Below are 21,500 nucleotides of genomic sequence, written 5' to 3' on the forward strand. Positions count from 1 at the left end.
ACTGCTCATTTCTGATAGGTAAATAATGCGTGAAAATAATGCAGAAGTTCCGCGGTTGCGGATGCGGATGCGGATATTCGCAACATCCCTGGTTTGTATGCAAAGGTGCTAAGCTTATAGTGTTGCTGACTGTACTATTGCATGCTACAATGGCACCGCAAACTTTATTGGGTTATTTTATTTACAGCTGTTGCCATTAACTTTATGGTTAATATCGCTTTAACCTTTTAACCGCCGTAGACTGATATATAAGACATACAAAATCGGGCTCATTTCGCCGCTGTCTGATAAATAAGACAAAACTTCGTGTAATGATTTGATTTGGTAGTTGTAGTTGTATTTAATAATTGTTGATGTATTATTATTATTATTTTGCTTGTACCTATGTAAATTCAATGTTGACGTGTAAAAGTGCCCTTGTGGCCTATTTGCTGAATAAATGTTGAAGTTGAAGTTGAAGAAGTTGAAGTAACTTCGTACCCCCCCGGCGACACGAGCACGCTCGATGACCTATTCTATGGCGGTTAGAAGGTTAAAGGAAAGGAATAGCCGTTACTTGTAGAGTTTCCGACAAGTTGAAAGTACCTAGGTACAGTCACCAGCATAAATATATGACTGTGGGCAGCCGTGCAAAAATATCTGATGCTCCATTGGAGGCATAAGTATATGACGACACTACCTCGGTAAAAATATGTGATGCTTTGTGGCCGGCAAAAATATCGTTAGTCTGTATCCGCATAAATATCGGATCGGGTCGCTTTAAAAATATTTGACGACTCATAAAAATCAAAATTATGTGATTACTCTCATCTCGCATAAATATCTCTCCACTGGGAATGCAAATACATGGGATGGCAGACGGACCGCCTATATATCTGACACGAAATTATGAAATATGTCATCAATCGGCAAAAACGAACCATACCTGGATAGCATTAGAACCTTAAATTGTATGAAGTGATTTGACAATTCACGAAAAGAGTGCAGACTTGTCATTGCATATGTCTGTCTCACGTATTTCATTTGCAATTTTAAATTGTGACATAATAAAAAATCAGGTATACTTTTAATAGAAGATGTGTAATAAACCTCCTTCTTACATAAAAAAGAATGATGAAGAAGTCAACTTGTGAGACTGTGACAAGGACAAACAATAATAGCGCTTTCGCTGCTACTCCTACTGAAAGATACATAAGACTATCCCGTTCGGTCATTTCCCCCACCCCTCATGCCAGATCCAGTTATATACTAGATTCATGATACGTTCAAATTTACAAATAAATTATATCCATTTTTATTCCGTCAAATCGATGATAGAATATAATGTGAGACAGACATATACAATGACAAGTCTGCACTCTTTTCGTGAATTGTCAAATCACTTCATACAATTTACGGCTCTATACCAAACATGTATGGTTCGTTTTTGAAGGTCGATAACATATTTGTGATTTCCCAACGTGTCAGATATATAATAGGCAGTCCGTCGTCCATCCGATGTATTTGCTTTCACAGTGGAGAGATATTTATGCCAGATGAGAGTAATCACATAATTTTGATTTTTATGAGTCGTCAAATATTTTTAAAGCGACCCGATCCGATATTTATGCGGATACAGACTAACGATATTTTTGCCGGCCACAAAGCATCACATATTTTTACCGAGGTAGTGTCGTCATATACTTATGCCTCCAATGGAGCATCAGATATTTTTTCACGGCTGCCCACAGTCATATATTTATGCTGGTGACTGTACGTAACCTGACTTTACCTATTTTAGCCCGCCATACATTACGTTACGTAGCGCTACGTGCTACGAGCCATAAAGTGCTGCAGCCTGCTACGGTTCGTAGCAGCCTCTACGCTTCACCTCTGACCTTTCGTAATAAGGCGTTCCGGTTAGGGAATCCGGTTCATCCGGTACAAAAGTGCTTTTTTTAGGGTTCCGTACCCAAAGGGTAAAAACGGGATCCTATTACTAAGACTCCGCTGTCCGTCCGTCCGTCCGTCCGTCTGTCACCAGGCTGTATCTCACGAACCGTGATAGCTAGACAGTTGAAATTTTCACAGATGATGTATTTCTGTTGCCGCTATAACAACAAATACTAAAAACAGAATAAAATAAAGATTTAAGTGGGGCTCCCATACAACAAACGTGATTTTTGACCGAAGTTAAGCAACGTCGGGCGGGGTCAGTACTTGGATAGGTGACCTATTTTTTGCTTGTTTTGCTCTATTTTTTGTTGATGGTGCGGAACCCTCCGTGCGCGAGTCCGTCTCGCACTTGGCCGGTTTTTATAAATTAGTTAAAGCGTTGAATACTTCAATAGCCACTTCCAGCATACAATTGCAACACGTTTCATGATCTGCAAGTATAAATATGTCCGATTGGGTCATTTCATATGTTTCATTTCAAATGCGTAGATATATATCGCATAGTAAGAAGACGTCACACAAACTATAGCACAGTAACGCCAAGTAACACTCCTGTAGGTACGTTTGTGTGGAAACAAATAATATCATCATCATTTCGATCATTGAACGGTCTGTCGTCATCGTCCTAGTTCTTTCGTTGTCTGTCGTGAACTGAAGTGGTTTTATCTTTTTTTATGATATAGGAGGCAAATGAGCAGACGTATCGTCTGATGTCGCCTGTTATCTTGTCGTGTCGTGTCGAATTTAAATTTAAAATGTCGGTTGTTCCAAATATGTATGTCGATCAGCCAGTTAGTCAGTCTATGTATGCCCCACAATAATAATCCAGTAATTGTGCAAAAGAGGGATCTTTTTATTTAGTAATTATGACAGACTTTTACCTTATAACCATGTCAATAAACTAGGGACAACGACCTCGCCAGACCATTCGTTACAACAGAAAATAATAAAACCCTTTCTTTACGTGCATTAGGCACTAAAAAATATGCCTACTCGTCGCTAGATAAGTCAATATGTTTTCGGAATGTATTGCAAATTGTAACGCCTCAGTGCTGTCGACAGAGCTGTTATTCATGGCTCTAAAGTGTAAGCGTACCACCACCGAACCACTAGAGCTGACCTCCGTTTGTCCAGAACTGTTACGAGTCTCTAGGTCAAGTTATAGTAGGTATGCTCACAGTCGAGATAAAGTGTAGTAGTACGAGGCATTAAAATGGTTTATTCATGGGCAGGTGAGCAGGATTCAATTACAAGGATATAGCGAGTCGTTCCAGGCCAGATCCGGAGCGGCATTCCAACATTTAAATACTGTTATTGATTTGTTATTACTCGCAGCCCATCTCGTGTATCTCGTGTCTTGCTCGCACCGATATATACGTACGACTGAGGTGCACAGGCGAATGATGTTGGAATGAGATCAAATCGAAGTCAATTCTAAAGTCCAAATCGGCCTTCCGTTCTGTGACGCTATTGTTCAGGTTTTTCTATAGCGTCTACTTATAAAGGCATTGAGTGGCAGGGTCCGGGGTTAGATAGTTACCGATTTACAGGAGGTTCCGGATTTATATAAAAAGCACATGTTTAATTTTTTTTCTGTTCATAGTGAATAAAAATAGACTTGAAGGAAAATGTGAAAAAATACCATTCCCCATGACCACTTTATCAATTAATTCCATTCATAATGTGTCCATGCAATTTTGCATCTCGCTGTACGTGTACCTACTTGTACTTAAATTAAATTCATATTAAGTATATCTATGTTGTTTTATTTTAAATCCTGTCCTCAGACTACTCGCAGTGCGATATAGATAAGACGAATTATGACATTTATGACATGATCGTGTAGATTTGTTTATTTGTTATTGTGAAAGTGCAACAAATTCTTCTCCTCCTTTTATCTTTCTTCTAAGGTGCCCGGGGTTCGCGCTTGACTGCCTTAATCCCCCAAGACTTAGCACGCGCCAAAAATTGGCACTGTTTTTACGAAAGGCAGGTTCGTCGGATGGCAGGATCCGACCTTTCGACCCAGACGGGAAAATAGAGCTTACTGGGATTTGGCCCCAATGTTTTTATCTTAAAGAGCAACTGGTAAATATCAGATGATATTTCGTACTGTCGGCAATACTATTTAGCCTTTGCATACAAACTTCTATGTAGGGGAAGGAGACACTTTTCTCTGCGGCTGACTGTACGAGTGTATAAATAGATTCTAAGAAACTCATAGTAAATATACGACTCGTATAAACCCACAACGCACAATATGTCAACCAGTGTATGACCAGTGTAGGCATATATATAGGTTCTCAACGCCTTAATAGGTATTATGTATTCGTAATTTGTATGTCAAGTACAACGCATCTGACGAAAACTTCACAAACCCACGAAAACTTTACGATTAAGTTGGCGAGTTGTTCAATAACTCAGTAAAGAATGTTATCGGGCGCCGCTCGCGGTTGCTCAGCGGTAATTTAGGATCATTGGTATACATACCATTACGGAAAATAACGGTGGTGATATACGTATCTTCGTCACGTCGCACGAGTCATTTAACCCTTTCACTGCCAGATCTAAAGACGAACAGGCGCCGAGTTGCCCGAGTTTATACCTACGGTCACGAAAAATGCAACCTTTATTTATCAATATAACACTTTAAACACTCGCGTTTTGTACACATATTTAATTACCCAAACGGGTCTACCGCAATATAGTTTCATTGTTTCATTTCTTAGTCTACCCCGATCATCTTTATAAACTAATTTCGGGTAGTTGAGTGTTGTTTTATTTTTATCTCCAATGACATTTGCTGGGACGTCAGTCTTTCCGTGGCCACCGCTGTGCAACTCAGCTTAAACGTCGGTATTTAAGGTAAAAACAATGAAACAATTTTTAAAAGGCGCGACGAAATACCTAGATGTAGGAGCAATCGCCCGCCACCCTCGAATCTAATAATTTCATCGGGGTCTATAATTATCCTAACACCATAAATTATTGGTACTTTTCTTTTCCTACACGCAATAATCGCTTCAATGGCATTTAAATGCCACAGCCATTTAAAATTCGCTGAGCTTTGCCTAATCGTTACGAAAAACATCCGACTCCCGTCTGAAAATATTGCCGCTTGTGTTTCCCCAGGGGGCGGGCATGTGTGTGCAATCGCCCCGCGTAACGACTTCAGTCGAGGCCTATTACACGGCCTCATTGTAATAGGAAACAGGGGCAAATGTAATAGGAATTTAATGAACAGCGATCATATGTCAATTATAGCCTCATATTTTATGCGACTTAATTGATTTTGCGTTACCCAGCATTATATTAAGCTTTGTACGTGATTGCACGCGTTGTCCTGCTATCTATCGGAATAATTAATGGCTCTTATCTGACTTGCCTAAAGCGCGTAATTTTGATGATACTAGAGAATATGATAGGATAACATTAACTAAGCAAAAATAAGCGCCTATAGTTTGTTTTTGTGTAGATATTTTACGTTAAAATTAATAGTGACTATGAAACTATTAATTTTCAATTTTTTTTTATAATTCCATCATGGTTGTAGAATTTTTCCTGCTTACCATTAAATTAGGTGCACTGCCACCAGTCAAAAAAATGATCAATATCATCAGCGTTTTGCTTCTTGATACGTGGAATACCTACCAAAATACTCCCGTATGAAGGTGACGATATTTATTAAATATCGTCACCTTCATCCATGAAGAAACGTTGTAGCTGCACACGACGAGCGCAAACTAAACATTTCATCGAGCTCATAAATCCTATTAAAGCAACGACACTCGCGCTTTTAATCGGTTTTATGCTCGTGGCAATGAACCTTTGACGTTTATTTACGATTAAGCTGTGTCCAGACGGTTTGGGCAAATCGACCGATTTGATCAGGAAAATAATTGGCGTCAATCTCCAATTTAATCACCAATTAAAATTTATGGTGTTATTTGAGCCCTCTAAGTTAAAAATGTGCTCCAAAACGAAAATACTCTAGCGTCACAAATCAATTGGTATTCTTGCCTCCGCAACCCATTTATCGGTAATATCGGTCATAATCGGCGGTCGAATTCGGCGAGCCAAATTGGCGTTTGCGTCCGCACGTCCTGATTTGATCGGACAATTTCATCAGATTGGCGAATTGTCTCGTCTGGACTCCACTTTAAATGATAGATGACGTTTATAACTTGACGGCAATGAACTAGGCTGCAGCCTATTAAACTTACTGTCATCTTTGGCTGCAGCTCCCGCCACCGTGAGGCGATGCAGTTGTGCTGCCAATCTGAATTGATGGCCTTAGTTATATATTAAAAGCTATATATTAAAATTTACTCAAAATTCGAAATTTGGTTTAAATTTTATATTGTGGTATATGTAATTCAGTTTAGGAATGGTGAGCAACCAGTACCTACGTGTCATCGATAGTATAGTAGGTACCGTGCTGTGCCATAGTCGCAAATTGGAGCATTTATGCGTTTATTTTGTGGAATACTCGCACTTGTTTCATCATTCAAAAATGAACAAGTCATTTTAAAAGTATGGTCAGCGTTTTGTTTTTTAACACGTGGAATATAGATATTTCACGGTACCTACCCACTACCTACCCTAGCTGTAATACTTACTGTAAATTAAAGAATATTATGCTAGAATATAACCTCCATCAGATAGTAGTCCAGCCCACCAGAGAAACCAACTTAAGTTCGACTTGTATAGATTTTATCTTCACTAACAACAAATTTTTTGACAAAAAAGTAGAAGATTTGGGCATTTCGGATCATAAAAGCATATTGTATTCGTTTAAACAAAATTGTCCTTCAAATAATCCAATTCATAAACATAAAAGATATTTTAATGTATCTAATATTATGTCATTTAAATCTGCACTGTGTGAGGTAGACTGGAACAATATTCTGGTTGATACAAATAACCTTGATAGTAACTACAATTCCTTTGATTCAGTGCTGACTAAGTTATTAAATACTTACATTCCACTAAAAAATGCAATACTCAAAAATAAAGTTCGAAAAAGTTGGCTTACAACCGGATTAAAAATTGCCTGTAAAAACAAAAGATCCTTAAAAGCTCTTGCAAACCAAACAAACAGTAAAGAATTTAAAAAGCATGTTGCCACATACACAAACATCCTTAAAAAATGTGTCAATAAATCTAAAAAACTTACCTTTGCGCATCAAATGTACAACTCGAAAAATAAAAATAAGACTATGTGGAATATTGTTAAACAGGCTACAAACAAAAATACAACACAAAACCACAAAAATATGACTATTAAAAAAGATAATAATATCATAAAATGTCCAAAGATGATTTCAAATACTTTTAATGATTTTTATGCATCAGTAGGCAACACCCCGATAGATGGCAGCAGCGACAATACGTCTGCAGCCGGTCGCCCTGCGATACAAACCTCCCTCAACTCCATGTACCTATATCCAGTAACAGATAAGGAAATACGTAATATTATAAACCACTTACCCAATAAAACAAGCTGCGGCATTGATGAAATCCCCTCTATCTTAATAAAAGCATGTGTAAACGAGCTAACTTCACCGATCACCAAACTAGTCAACCAATCATTTAGTGAATGTAGCTTCCCAGAAAAATTAAAAATAGCCAAAATAAAACCTGTCTTAAAGAAAGGAGGTAAAACAGACAATCCCTCTCACTATAGACCGATCGCGCTGCTACCCGTTATTTCAAAAGTTTTTGAAAAATGTATGACAAACCGCATCTACAGTTTCTTAGAAAAACACAATTTGTTAAATGATAATCAGTTCGCTTTCCGTAAAAAACGTTCTACCACCCTCGCAGCTTTTAACTACGTGCAAACAATAGTTGACTACTTAAGAAATAAACACTACGCAGTGGGACTATTGTTAGACATGTCCAAAGCATACGACAGAGTGTCACACCCCATACTGTTACAAAAATTAAACGCAATAGGCATACGTGGTAAAGCACTAGATTGGATGAAGTCATATCTCACGTCACGACAACAATATGTAGAAATAGAACACCTTGAAAACCAAACCAGAACATTACACAATATCCAATCCAATATACGATATATCGAGAACTCAATCCCACAAGGAAGTGTCATAGGATGCATCCTATTCCTCATTTACATAAATGACCTTCCAAAATCCACTGAACACAAAGTTGTTATGTTTGCCGATGACATATCGATCTTATTCCAATGCCCAGATAACAATAGCAGCAGTTCCTACATAGAACAAACTTTTAACTCAATAACTCATTGGCTCCACGATCACAACCTCATAATAAATAATGACAAATCAAAATTAATCCAATTCAGACCAAGACAAAAGCAACCCCTAAATCTCAACACTGTAATAAACAACCTAAATATTGAAGAAGTACCCGACTGCACCTTATTGGGCCTTACACTGGACAGCCATTTGACATGGAAAATACATGTAGAAAAAATTAAAAATAAACTTGCCCGATTTGTGTATGCACTTAGCGTACTGAAGTGTAGCACTACCTTAGAGTGTGCGCTGGCGGCGTATCACTCGCAAGCAGTCGCATGGCTACGCTACGGACTTCTCTTGTGGGGCCACAGCACCGACATTCAAAACGTTTTCATCATGCAGAAAAAATGTATCAGGATCCTAGTAAATATACATCCACCCCACAGCTGTAGACCACACTTCAAAAATCTTAACTTACTGACCCTCCCCTCTCTGTACATTTTGGAAGTAGCTACATTTGTCCGAAAAAACCTACATTTATTCCAATTTTGTCAAAACCCTCGACGTCAACACTACATAGAACTCCCGGAGCCTAAATTAGAAATATACAAGAACGGACCATACTACAGAGCCATAAATGTTTACAATAAAATCCCCACATATTTAAAAACAGACTCTAACTTCATAAACCGCCTTAAAACTATGCTGATGGATAAATGTTACTACTCAATAGCCGAATTTATGGAGGATGATATTATGTAAAGCTATGTACCTTGTATGTAGCTTGTACTTGTAACTTGTGTTGTATATATAAACATAATTGTATATTATAACATATTTTATATTAAGTAAAACGAACGGTTATACTTAATACGAATATGTAGAAACCCTTGTTTATAGGTACCTAACAAGAAGTATTAGTTAGAAAGTGCAATTTAGAAAATTTTGAAAATGTATAAGAATGATAATAATTAGTAAGAAGTAATAATAAGCAAACTGTGATATTGTGAACTACCTAATTTTTGCTACACCCTTTCCAGGGTCCATGTATGTAACATCTATACAATGGTATGCAAATAAAGATCTCTATCTCTATCTCTATCTCTAGAACAGTGCAAAAGTACATTATTCATCGCATAGTTTTAAATTTATGACTCTAGTAATAGTACTCTGATTACGCACAACAGTAATACCTATTACGAATAGGAAGTACCTATTAGGTACTAGAGAAAACTGCTAAACCTATAAAAAGCACGCTTCAATGGCCTTCAAACCAAACCAAAATGGATTTTGATGACTTCGGACTGATCCAGATTTTGTTTCTTAGTTTTGATTAGGGATGCACGAATATTTATTAGTACTTATACCGTTTTTGGCCGATTATTGTATGTTATACTTACAGATATCTTTTAAGAATCCGGCCGAATAGATATGTGATAGATACCCCGCAACGGAGTTAGCAAAACCGTAGCATATGACAGTTTTGTGTCAGGGTTGGCGATTATGATGAACCATTTTGCTTTAACTTTATGGTATGTAAGGTTTAGTAAAATTGATCGAGAAGCTTGTTGACCCTCTTCCGATATAACCCGGTTTAATTTACTGTCAAATAAAATAAATTAACAGGTCAATATCAATATTAGATGCGCTGCAATTCAATGTATCTGTTATTTTTAGTGATCGGAATTGGTAGTGCCATTTCACGGGACTTCGGTGCGTAAGCTTAGTATGGATATACCTTTTCACCCCGAGTTTTCATATTACCTACTTCAATAGATCCCTATTGAGATCCCTATTGTAGTAGGTTGAAAGTCTAGTAAAATAGATAGCAAATTAGCAATTTATCATAATAATATGGATATTAAAATAAAATACGGAAATGTTACAAAAATACAGGACCTGAAAATTTCAACATTTAAGTTTTTTTTTAACTTCCAAAAACGATAAAAGTAAGGTTACCTCGATTCCTTACATTTTACATTCCATACATTGATACCATATATGAAAATTAGTCATGTAGCCTATTAAAGACATGCCAAGAAATATTTTCGTGAAAAAATAAGTCTTGGAATCCCGAGTCTTATCCATGTTAAGTACAATGTTTGAGGTCATTGACCCCAAATGGCACTACCTATTCCGATCATTGGTTATTTTGTTTATTCGCCAGGTGCGAAGTCGGTGGAGGGGGAAGTGGCGCTGATCGTCACAAACACAGGTAATCTTATGGAATGTCCGCCATTAGTACTAGCGGCAGCCGCTTGAACTAATTTTACTCCATAAGATTTAACGTAGAAAGTCTGCCAAAATGAGGGCAGCACCAGTCGTGCACCTAGCGAATAACATTACGTTTTTTTCGCATTTATTTCAAATATTAACATGGAATGTTCATTGCTTGAAAATATTGGTGTGTTTGAAAACAAAGAAAAATTTTTTTTTTACTTTAGTTTATACGTAGTAGTGATAACCCTGACGTACAACTGCTACAGATTTGCTATCTCGGTTGCGAGGTATGTGATAGGTACATATACGCACACGTTTTTTAACCAAATTATATTTTACACTTATTACCTATTTGAAATCGGTGAATTGTATTTGCGATATATTTTTTATAGCACTAGCTCAACAGGGATATTGCTTGTTGTTGTAGATAGGTATTTCTCCCACTCGTACTATATACATAGGTATAGGTATACATATGTATGTATTAGTGTAGTGCATTATGTAATGCACTATAGCACTATTGCTAAAAGTTGGATCTTCGCGAATGTCGTTCGCAACAGTTTTACATTATGATAACTCTGATTGTACCTACAATTCCTTTTCGACCGAGATCGTTTCGATTTGGTAAAACTATTCGTGGCATCTCTAGTTTAGATTTTAACGTTGATCGTTAAATCTTGTAGCTCAACATAAAATGAAGAGTGATAGATTCTCAGTGAGCATATTCGGATTCATGTAGGCATTGAACCGTATACCGACTACCGTATTCGAACTTCAAGATATTCACAAGAGACGACACGTACTAGATCCATTCTAGATACGTTATAGTTTAGATTTCAACTAGTTCTCTTTTGCAGCTCAATTCGGGCAACCAATGTCACTTTTACGTTAGATAGAGTTAGATATCTATTAGATGTGAATTGGATCTCTAAGTCATATCTTGTGGAAATCGTTCAAGAGTATTTCTAGAATCGCGGAAATGTCAAATTTGACAGGTTAGATCCTAAAAATATCGTTATCGTATCTTGGTGATGTCTAAAAGATATCTTATAGATATCTATTTCAAAATCCGAATCGGGCCCTGAGTCACGACTTACGGTTATCTAATCTCATACCAATACCACGATAGAACTACTCGGTGATTGAAGTGAAGTTTAATTGAGGTATCAAATTATTTAAAGCTAAAAATCTATCTGTTTCCATCTCCACCTTAATCCTTTGTTATAAAAGCGTGTACAACAGTTTCGTTTCAAGTTGGAATTAAATAAAGCATAAACTTATAATATTTATGTTAAGTTATAGAGAACCAACGTTACGTAAAAGTTAACAATCCGAGAAATAGGAGATTATCTCTAACTAATTCAATTTTGCGGCTGAGATATGATCCTGCTGGCCCAAAACGAGTGAAGTAATAGAATAAATTTTCAGGCCCATCAAACTGAGCCGAATTAGAGCGAGTGACGGCAGCTAATGACAGCAATTATGGTGTTGTTTATTCGTCTTCCGTCGTCGCGATCGCAGAGCTTAGTTCAGACAACGTGCCGCTGAGTTTTGAACCAACGCCTTGCGTGCCTAAGCTCGGTAAGTTTTAGAGCAGAGACTGCTTATATATCCATAGAGCAATCGATGCGCTACATGATTGCTGATGGTGAGTAGATAACAAAAAAAATATCATAGAAATTGCAAAAGGAATACATTCTCGTTGTTTTGGCCTATGGTGAGATCATAGGCCAAAACACGGTAGATAGGTACATTTTTCTAGTGAATTCATAGAAGTTTGATGTTTAAAATAACACTTGCACTGCGTGTGCTATCAAAATCGTTGCAGACTTATCTTAGTGTAACTCTAATCTGCTATACCAACTCAGCAATTGTGTTCACAATTATACGATATACGCAAATTATTTTATTAAAATTATCGTGCGTCCAAACAATCACCGGCAAGCATGATATAAATAAACACATTAGTAATTAACAAATGAACTGCAGATGCGAGGGAAGGGACAGTTCGCGGGTGACGTGTCGGTACGCATTTAGCTTGTATTCCTGGCAATTGGCACGCCACCGCTGGCGACAACCGCCCAATGCGGGTTTCCCTTCTTGCGAGCTTTCATGTATTTGTTTTACAAACGCATTTACACATATTAACTGGTCGCGGACAAGGACAGCCTAAATGACCAAGGCAGATTGCCTTGGACTTGAGAGATACCGAGTAAATGACGACTCCATTTGAATTAATATACGCATTCGATCGCGTGATGAGCTGTCTCTCGACAACAAGGCTTCAGTAGTGTTATTGAAATGTTTTACAAACGCATTTACACATATTAACTGGTCGCGGACAAGGACAGCCTAAATGCATGACCAAGGCAGATTGCCTTGGACTTGAGAGATACCGAGTAAATGACGACTCCATTTGAATTAATATACGTATTCGATCGCGTGATGAGCTGTCTCTCGACAACAAGGCTTCAGTAGTGTTATTGAAATGTTTGCCAAAAATTTCCAGGATATTACTCTTGTTATGAATATAGGTACATTCAAGATTATGCAAAAGCCCCTAGTAGTCACCGAGCAAACCTTGGAATGAATAAAATACCTATGGCATCTATCGAACAGATGTTTTATAACATCTAAACAACACAATAGCTTTATGTTCACAATTTATATTCAGATAATGTCGTTTAACGATCGAGCCACGAACGTGGCCGTCCCGGGTTGAAAAATACGGTTGCGTAATACAAGCCTGTCCTAGTTTTAGGAAAATCGTTGGACCCGTTCATAGAATTTTCATTAGCTGCCCCTTAGCGGCGTAAAAGTTCCGTGTAACTGTAACTTATTCCGCGTGAGACGTACCTATATTACAATACCTACTTGGTATCTAACGTCACTAACGTTTAATATTTAGGTAGTTAATATTTACCTATTAAAATTTTTGTTAATAATTTAATAACTATTCTATTATTGAATTACTACGTGAATTTTATTCAGCGCGTAATCGGAAGCGTCAGTTGACACTAATCCACATGGCCTCCATGTACCCTAAATATTCAAGTTTTAGCAGTTTCGTGTCCACGAAAAGTGTAGATATTAGATAACCAAGTTTAACGATCGGTCCGCGTTCGTGGGTCCGGGTGGAATAACGACTGCATAAACTGGCCCTGTATTCCTATTGCGTTTTAAACGCAGGCGAGTCTTCGACACGGGCAAACTATTATACGTTTGAACTCTTCCACATAGTAGGTATGTACCCTGTTATAGATATTAAAGTGGTGCTTGTACAAGTCCGTCTAAGACGGAACCTCTTTTGCACTGATAGGCATTGGGAATGCGTGGCCTGGTCGCGTGCTCGGCTCGAGAAGGGAAGTGGTTTTTATTCGAAGCGCACAGGCGCGTCGGCCATTTGCCTGTCACCGCCGACGACAGCCACCTCAGTCCTCAACAGGTACATTCGAACTCGCACGCTAATGATGCTTTATAACGGTACCAACTGTTGATTCATATATGGAAATGAAATTTTCCGTATACGCATGTCACCCTCATTATTATATGATGTTAATGTCACGAACGTCGCGTTGAGAATATTGTTTAGTTTGCATTTCAATACATTTCAATGGCGTTTGAACTTTATAATTACGAAAGAAATTAAGGTAAATTGGCAGAGTCACTATTTTGTTGTAGCTTATGTACCACGTGTAGGACGCTAGTCATCAAGAACATTGGGGCAAGATACACACTTGTAGGGAATTCTCATACTGTCACTCTTGCCTTGAGCAAAATAAACTATGTTTCTCTAACTCAACATGATCTTACTAAATTAATATTTGTTTGATGATATGGCCTAACATAAGTTATATAAGTACATATTTTATAATAAACCTTGACATAGATATTTCGCATTTTTAGCTACTAATCAGTATATGTACGCATTACAATATATGTACGCAGCAAAAAGGGACGTCGACACTTGGCGGTGACACTGTAGTTCCGCAAGAAACAAGATGTTCCACGTCCGAAATAACGCGAGTCGCCGTATGGCGCCGTCGTAGGTCAAGTCGGATATTTTCGCTCTCGCCTTGATACAGGGCTCCCGCATATCATACGCGTCAGTTTAATATTAACTCTTTCGTCAGTCACCGAACTCGCACGCGTGTCCGATTCGATTGGAACGTGAGCCCGTGACGAACTCCAGATATATCACTTAGTCGTATAATCTCTGATACCTCACATTATCAACTATGTAGCTCACTTCTCAAGAGCACATACTATGTTTATCTGACTGCGCACCTCATAACTGAAAATAAACATTCAAATGTAAAAGTTAGTTTACATTACCATAAAAATAAATTAAACTAGGCTGTAGAACTCATTCGGTAGGCATCAAATACATATATGTTATGCTTCTCGTTATGATCCACATTGCAGAGTTTTGTTTTTCGTATTGACTCGTATCATTACCTATTTACTACCTCTGTATCTGCCAAGTCATGTTGTAGAGTGTAAGAGTTGCTCAAATACACATATAAGTAATTAAATGGGGTCACTTTGTATCAAATTTTGCCAAGTTTTCGCTCGCATCGCACCGCGCGCATCACTTGTGAGTGTAAATAAGTTTTTAAATATATATATGAAATATATATGTTTTAATTTCAGGCATCGAAGGCCCATTTTCAAATTCAAGTTAATATTATTACATAAATCTATTGATATTATAATGTAGTTATAAAGTTCAATCCAAATCATGAAGCAGCACGTCAACTATTTAAGTTAAGATTTAGAAGAAGTAATTACGTGGAAACAAGTATGAAAGAGTCTGTTCAATCCCAAGACATTGACCTAACTATTCGCAGTAGTATCGGAATTAGAATGTCCGGCGACGGTACCTACCCAGAGTTCTATTACGAATATATGCCGAGTACGAGATATTTTTGCCAGCGCAGCTGTCAGATGCGACCGCGACTCATTTGGCACGAGAATCTGCGCAGTCGCTTCAGCAGTCATTCCTACTATCCTATCAAAAGTAACTTTCTATTTATATTCAACTATACCTAGTCCCTTTTACATGAAATTTAACTTTAATGTCCTTATGTAGGTACTTGTTAATAGAGATGTTCTAGAAGATTTTCCTAAAAGCAATTATGGATTATACTCTTTTTCGATTAGATGTTGTTTATAGTTTTAATATATGACATCGCCGTTGGATTTCCAAGTTGCGCAATCAAAGCAGGTGCCAAAAGCATTAACGTTCTATTTAACGCAGACTGTGACATTCGAAGAATTTAGGAACACGTGCTTAAGGTTTATGTTGGTAATTAAACAACATATATGGCTAATAACGCGGTCTTAGACAAATGACTTTATAATTCACATACATATGTGGTTATCGCATGAAACGACACCAATAACGAGAAAATATGACAATGTATGTACTTATATATTTTTCTTTCAACATTTCTTGTTTTTTTTCGCACAAGTTAAATTGAGTTTGTTAATTTTTGATACATCTTTATATAGTAGGTATATCTTAATTATATTATTTTGTGAAGTGAAGTACCTTTACGTGTGCATTGGGCAGTTTTACAAGCCATAACTCAACCGTTAAGACCCAATTTAAGACGTCGAAATATTTGCTTGTCACGTTACGAGTGGAAGACGCCTAATTTCCACAAAGTATATCTGTATAAGTATGTACAAGTAAATACATAAATGATGTTTGTAACACGTCATAAAACAACATTAATTTAACGCCTTCCGGTCATTCTGGGTGTTTACATGACGTCGTGGTATTTAAAACCATTGTAGTAAATCCGCTGTCTTGTTTCTGTTTACTACTTCCCATCTAATTAAGACGTTTCATACGAACAGCTACCTTTGGAGATGAAACTATTATAAAGAAAGAAGAAAAGCTGGCCATTTTTCCTAATTCTTGGCAGTTTAATTAAGTTTAATTAGTAATTACTCAAGATTTTCTTTTAGTACGTACTTAAATATTTCACACCAACGGGTTTTCCTCGTCATTGCCCAAATAACAAGGTAAAATGTATTAAATTTGCAAAATATTTTTTAAAAGGGTCATAAGGTTCACCACAGCGAGAACAAAAAGTAAAGGAAATATAGTGACAGTAGGTACCTACATTTTAAAATTAGTACAAATTAAATAAATATAATAAATATAAGACTAGTCATATGGCGACTGAAGCACCTCTTAGTTTAAGTTTAATATTTTTATATATATTATAGCAATTTTAATTTTAGTTTTATATGGACTTATTGTGTGAAATAAAGTGATTTTTTTAATAACTTAAATAGGCGTCGGTCTCCGGCAGCTGGGGCGTCGCCACGCGGTCCATAAAGTGCCCAATTTAATGGCTATCAATAATGATCGAGTTTACGACTTTACGATACCTACTACCCATTTACGACACATTGGCAACCAGCCGGACCGCGCGGTAACCGTGTTCGTTCACATTACTACGAACAACGTATATAGTTGGAATTTTTTAAAGTGGTCCAAATGTTAGAGATTAGGAGCTCTTTCTACAATTTAAACATCTTAAAAAAACGAATTATACAAGACAATACAAAATGGTAGGAGTAGGTAGTGTACGTTGCATATGAAGCCGTACTAAATTAACCCTACCTAAAGGTAGGTATTATGGCCAAAACTAAATAAAACAAGTACCTCATTTATAAGGAGATCTTTACAACATCTGTGTAAATTAAGTTTAAATATAGAAATGTAAAAAAACATATACATATAAGGCCTATAAAGGGCTTATATCTTATCTTCCACCATGTAAACTGGCCAAAATATGTTCAAATGAATCTTTAGTCATTTACGATCTAATGAAAGTTACAAATCTCTATACAGTTGTTTTAGCCAGTTGTTTTTCGATCCTGTATAACCCGACACCGGTTAAAAAATGCTATCGAATATGTTAGGTCGCGTGCCAAATGGCTAAAAGTGTAGCCAGTAGTCATCCAAGACCCAGTACTAAACAAATGCTTTCACATTTTTCAGAATATGTAAATTAAGTTTGGAGAATTCACAAGACTTGTCAATAGACTTCGTACAGTTGCGTTAAAACAACCGGAAGAATGTATAGAGTTATTTTTTAACCGACTTCCAAATCTAAAAGGAGGAGGTTATCAATTCGGTTGTATGTTTTTTTTTTATTTTATTTTTTATTATTTTTTTTATTTTTTTTTATGTTTGTTACTCCATATCTCCGTCATTACAAGACCGATTTTGAAAATTATTTTTTTGATTGTATGTATATGCATACAGATTGGTCCCGTTTTTGTCAAAACCCAGTTCTGATGATGGGATCCATGAGGAATCGAGGGAACTCCTCAAATCTTAAAGGCACACATATAGTGATTTTTGTATTTTTATCAACAAATCAAGCATATACATTCAAAAAAGTGACATTTGATGAAGTGGAACTGCTGATGATGATCAGAACGGAACTCTTCAACGATGCATAGCACACGTCTGACGATTTGTCCTCTTCGTTATGTTTGTTAAGCAAGTTAAGTTTTTAAGCTACATTTTTGTCAAGCTCGAGTGCTGATGATGGGATCCATGAGGAATCGAGGGAACTCCTCAAATCTTAAAGGCATGCGTATAGAGATTTTTGTATTTTCATCAACAAATCAAGCATATACATAAAAAAGTGACATTTGATGAAGTGGAACTGCTGATGATGATCAGAACAGAACTCTTCAACGACGCATAGTTCACGTTTGGCGATTTGTCCTCTTCGTTATGTTTGTTAAGCAAGTTAAGTTTTTAAGCCACAATTTTGTCAAGCTCGAGTTCTGATGATGGGATCCACGAGGAATCGAGGGAACTCCTCCAATCTTAAAGGCATGCGTATAGAGATTTTTGTATTTTCATCAGAAAATCGAGCATTTTCATTAAAAACTGTCGCATTTGATGAAGTGGAACTGCTGATGATGATCATAACGGAACTCTTCAACGACGCATAGCTCGCATTTGGCGATTTGTCCTTTTCGTTATGTTTGTTAAGCAAGTTAGGTTTTTAGGCACATTTATGTCAATCTCAAGTCCTGAACATGGTATCCATGAGGAATCGAGGGAACTTCTCAAATCTTAAAGGCATCCGTATAGAATTTTATATATTTTCATCAGAAAATCAAGCATTTACATTAAAAACTGTGGCATTTGATGAAGTGGAACTGCTGATGATGATCAGAACAGAACTCCTCAACGACGCATAGTACACGTTTTGTGATTTTCAATTTCGATTTTGACTTGGATTGGGCCCCGGACTCCGGACTCGGACCCGTACTCGGACTCGGACCCAGACCCGGACCTTGACCCGGAAAACCGCTATGATACCTAAACTAAATCAACCACTATGATTACCATAAAATGTATACATATTACCAAATAAAGTATAAGCACCGTTAAGTGGGTTAGGCTAGTAGTTAGAGAAGTCGGTTTTTTTCTATTAAAGATTATGTTTTATAATATGCATGACAAATTAATTGTGTTTTCCTTGTAGTGTCCTGTGTAAATTATTAAATCAATTATTGTATAGATAAAATTCTATGCATATTTATTTACATTCGGTACATGCACCTGATGCACCGGAATTAGATTAGGTGGGTGATTTAATTTATTTGCGTTTTAGATGTTTATTTTAGCCATATGAAAACTCATATTTTTGTAGGTACACAACATTAAGAAGTTAAATTTTATACGTATGACGCACACACAGAATCGATGTCCGTTAACTGTACGCTGAATCAATCGGTCAGAAATGTAACCGGAAAGGGAACACTAGTATTTTTTTTGAAGTGAAAACTTCTTTAGCGGCGCTGGGCACTTTTTGAGGTGGGGAAAAAATGATAAACTCGAGACAGCGTAAGGCGATCACGTGACCGTAAGGGGCGTAAGGCGATCACGTGACCGTAAGCCCCGTAAGGTGGCCACTCATAATTTAAATGGCATTTAAATCAATAATGAAAAACTCAATGATATTTGACATTTATGTTGCGGACTCCTTTTCAAGACTCTTTACCTATGTTCAAATAATTTGACGTTGTCATGGCAGTATTTACAAATAAACAGGGCAATGAAAAAGTGTGATCTTATTTGAGAATTATAATAATATATAATAAATAAATAGAATACCTCCGCTAAACGTATGTATCGTGTTACCGGGCGTCGGTAACATAGTGAGGTGAGTTTTCAGTTTTCACTTCTATCGGCACTCCCGGAGTGCAACCGTTGTTGCTTTTTTTTCAATGAACTAACCTTTCGGTAGAATCTTGACTGGGTATCTTTGCCTGCGTGTAATATCCTCTACCCTGACGCTGATCCCTCAGCGGCCAGGTCTGACGTGCCTCAGGTTTCTGTAAAGGAGAAAACTATGTCAACATAATAAATCGATACGCCGACGACCTAAGAGCGGATATATATAGGGGCTAGCCCTAAATTTAGATTGATAGTGACATAAGAGTCTCGTAATATCCTCGCTCGGTTTATTTATGTCGATGAATTAATATAAAGTTCATGCGTGGTTGTAGATATTTTATGCAAATTATGACCCGGTAAATATTTGCGTAAACCGCCACGTTTTATAGTACATAACCGACCGCGTCTCCATATACAAAGACTTTTTATGAGGATGCGTGCGATATCGCGTAAAGGTAACATAGGTAACGAGTTACAGTACCTATTTGAGTAAAATTTCATAACATAAACGAGTACAATTAGGTTAAAAAGTTACGTAATAAAAGACCCAGTTACGTTAAAAGTTTTTTCAAGATATAGGTATCTAACTCCGCTGGAAACAAACTTTCATTTTGGAGAGATAGGACGGTTATACAATATACCTACATATGCCTGATAGGGTGATAGGTCCTCTACCATGTCTCGAGCATTTCTTTGAAGTAAAAATAATAATAATAAATATTGGGGGACATCTTACACAGATCAACCTAGCCCCAAACTAAGCAAAGCTTGTACTATGGGTACTAGGCGACGACATACATACTTATATAGATAAATACATACTTATATACATAGAAAAACATCCATGACTCCGGAACAAATATTAGTGTTCATCACACAAATAAATGCCCTTACCGGGATTCGAACCCAGGACCATCGGCTTAGCAGGCAGGGTCACTACCCACTAGGCCAGACCGGTCGTCTGTATGCCTATATAGTATGCCTTTGTTCTGTTGAATACTGATGACTTAAAATGTACATATTTGATTAAATCGTAATATTACTCTACATTATATCTTCTCAAAATTGATAATAATACATATTATCAATTAATACGTTTTCCATCCAATTATGGTACATCATTAGTGCGTTCCAGAATTTAATATGTTCCGGGAAAGATTAAAATACTGATTGACGATATTGTATACGATAACATAGGATAATATTTATTTAGGATCTCAGTTCGTAGACTCGTGATGAAAAAACTAGCTAATAATGCGCATGTTTACGACCTGGCAGTTATCATTAATAGGTAACCCATTTCACTTTGATGTATTCTTAAAAATAGGGAATATTACGCGAAAGTCTGCGTAGGGGGCGACACTCCCACAATAACTCACAATCTAAGGGTCTACCGCAAACGAGAGAGTCGAACTGTTGTTATGTAACCTCTCTATCTCTCTTGCATATTCGAGCGATAAAGAGGCAGATAACTGAGTTTCGATTTCGCGTTTCCCGGTAGGCCCTTTGTAAACAAACCGCCTTGATGTATCAATGTCATATTTGATTGTCTGGATTGTCTGTCAAAACTTGTCAAAAAATAGTTTAAGGTAAAGTATGTATAAGTTACTCTATGGTATACTTAAGTTACTAGTGCTGCACTCGGGCGGCAAAACATTGCAGTAATACCACAGAATAAATAATAGTACTAACTAAGTACAGAAGACTCACTCTCTAACAAAACGCGTCTGTTACGATCAGCACAGATATGGCCGCTAGGTGGCGACAGCGCCACGCGCGGCTTATGGCTTTACCCAAAATTGGGGCCGAACGGATGTACTTTTAGCTACTGTAGCAAAGCGACGAAATCGCGGAGTGAGACACGCCTGGTAATACTCCCCATTGAAGGCAAT

At 37.2% G+C, this 21,500-nt stretch overlaps 1 protein-coding gene across 2 annotated transcripts in view; it reads right to left on the bottom strand.

Moving 5' to 3' along the window:
* LOC134651927 (potassium voltage-gated channel protein Shab) overlaps window positions 1-21,500 on the bottom strand; it is an 84,080-nt gene that overhangs the window by 23,981 nt on the left and 38,599 nt on the right. For both annotated transcript variants that reach the window (XM_063507041.1, XM_063507042.1), the window contains exon 2: window positions 19,669-19,766. The gene's annotated coding sequence lies outside the window, so the exon portion shown is untranslated. The remainder of the gene's footprint in view (window positions 1-19,668; window positions 19,767-21,500) is intronic.

This window comes from Cydia amplana, chromosome 11, assembly GCF_948474715.1.
Source record: "Cydia amplana chromosome 11, ilCydAmpl1.1, whole genome shotgun sequence".
Lineage (NCBI taxonomy): Eukaryota > Metazoa > Arthropoda > Insecta > Lepidoptera > Tortricidae > Cydia > Cydia amplana.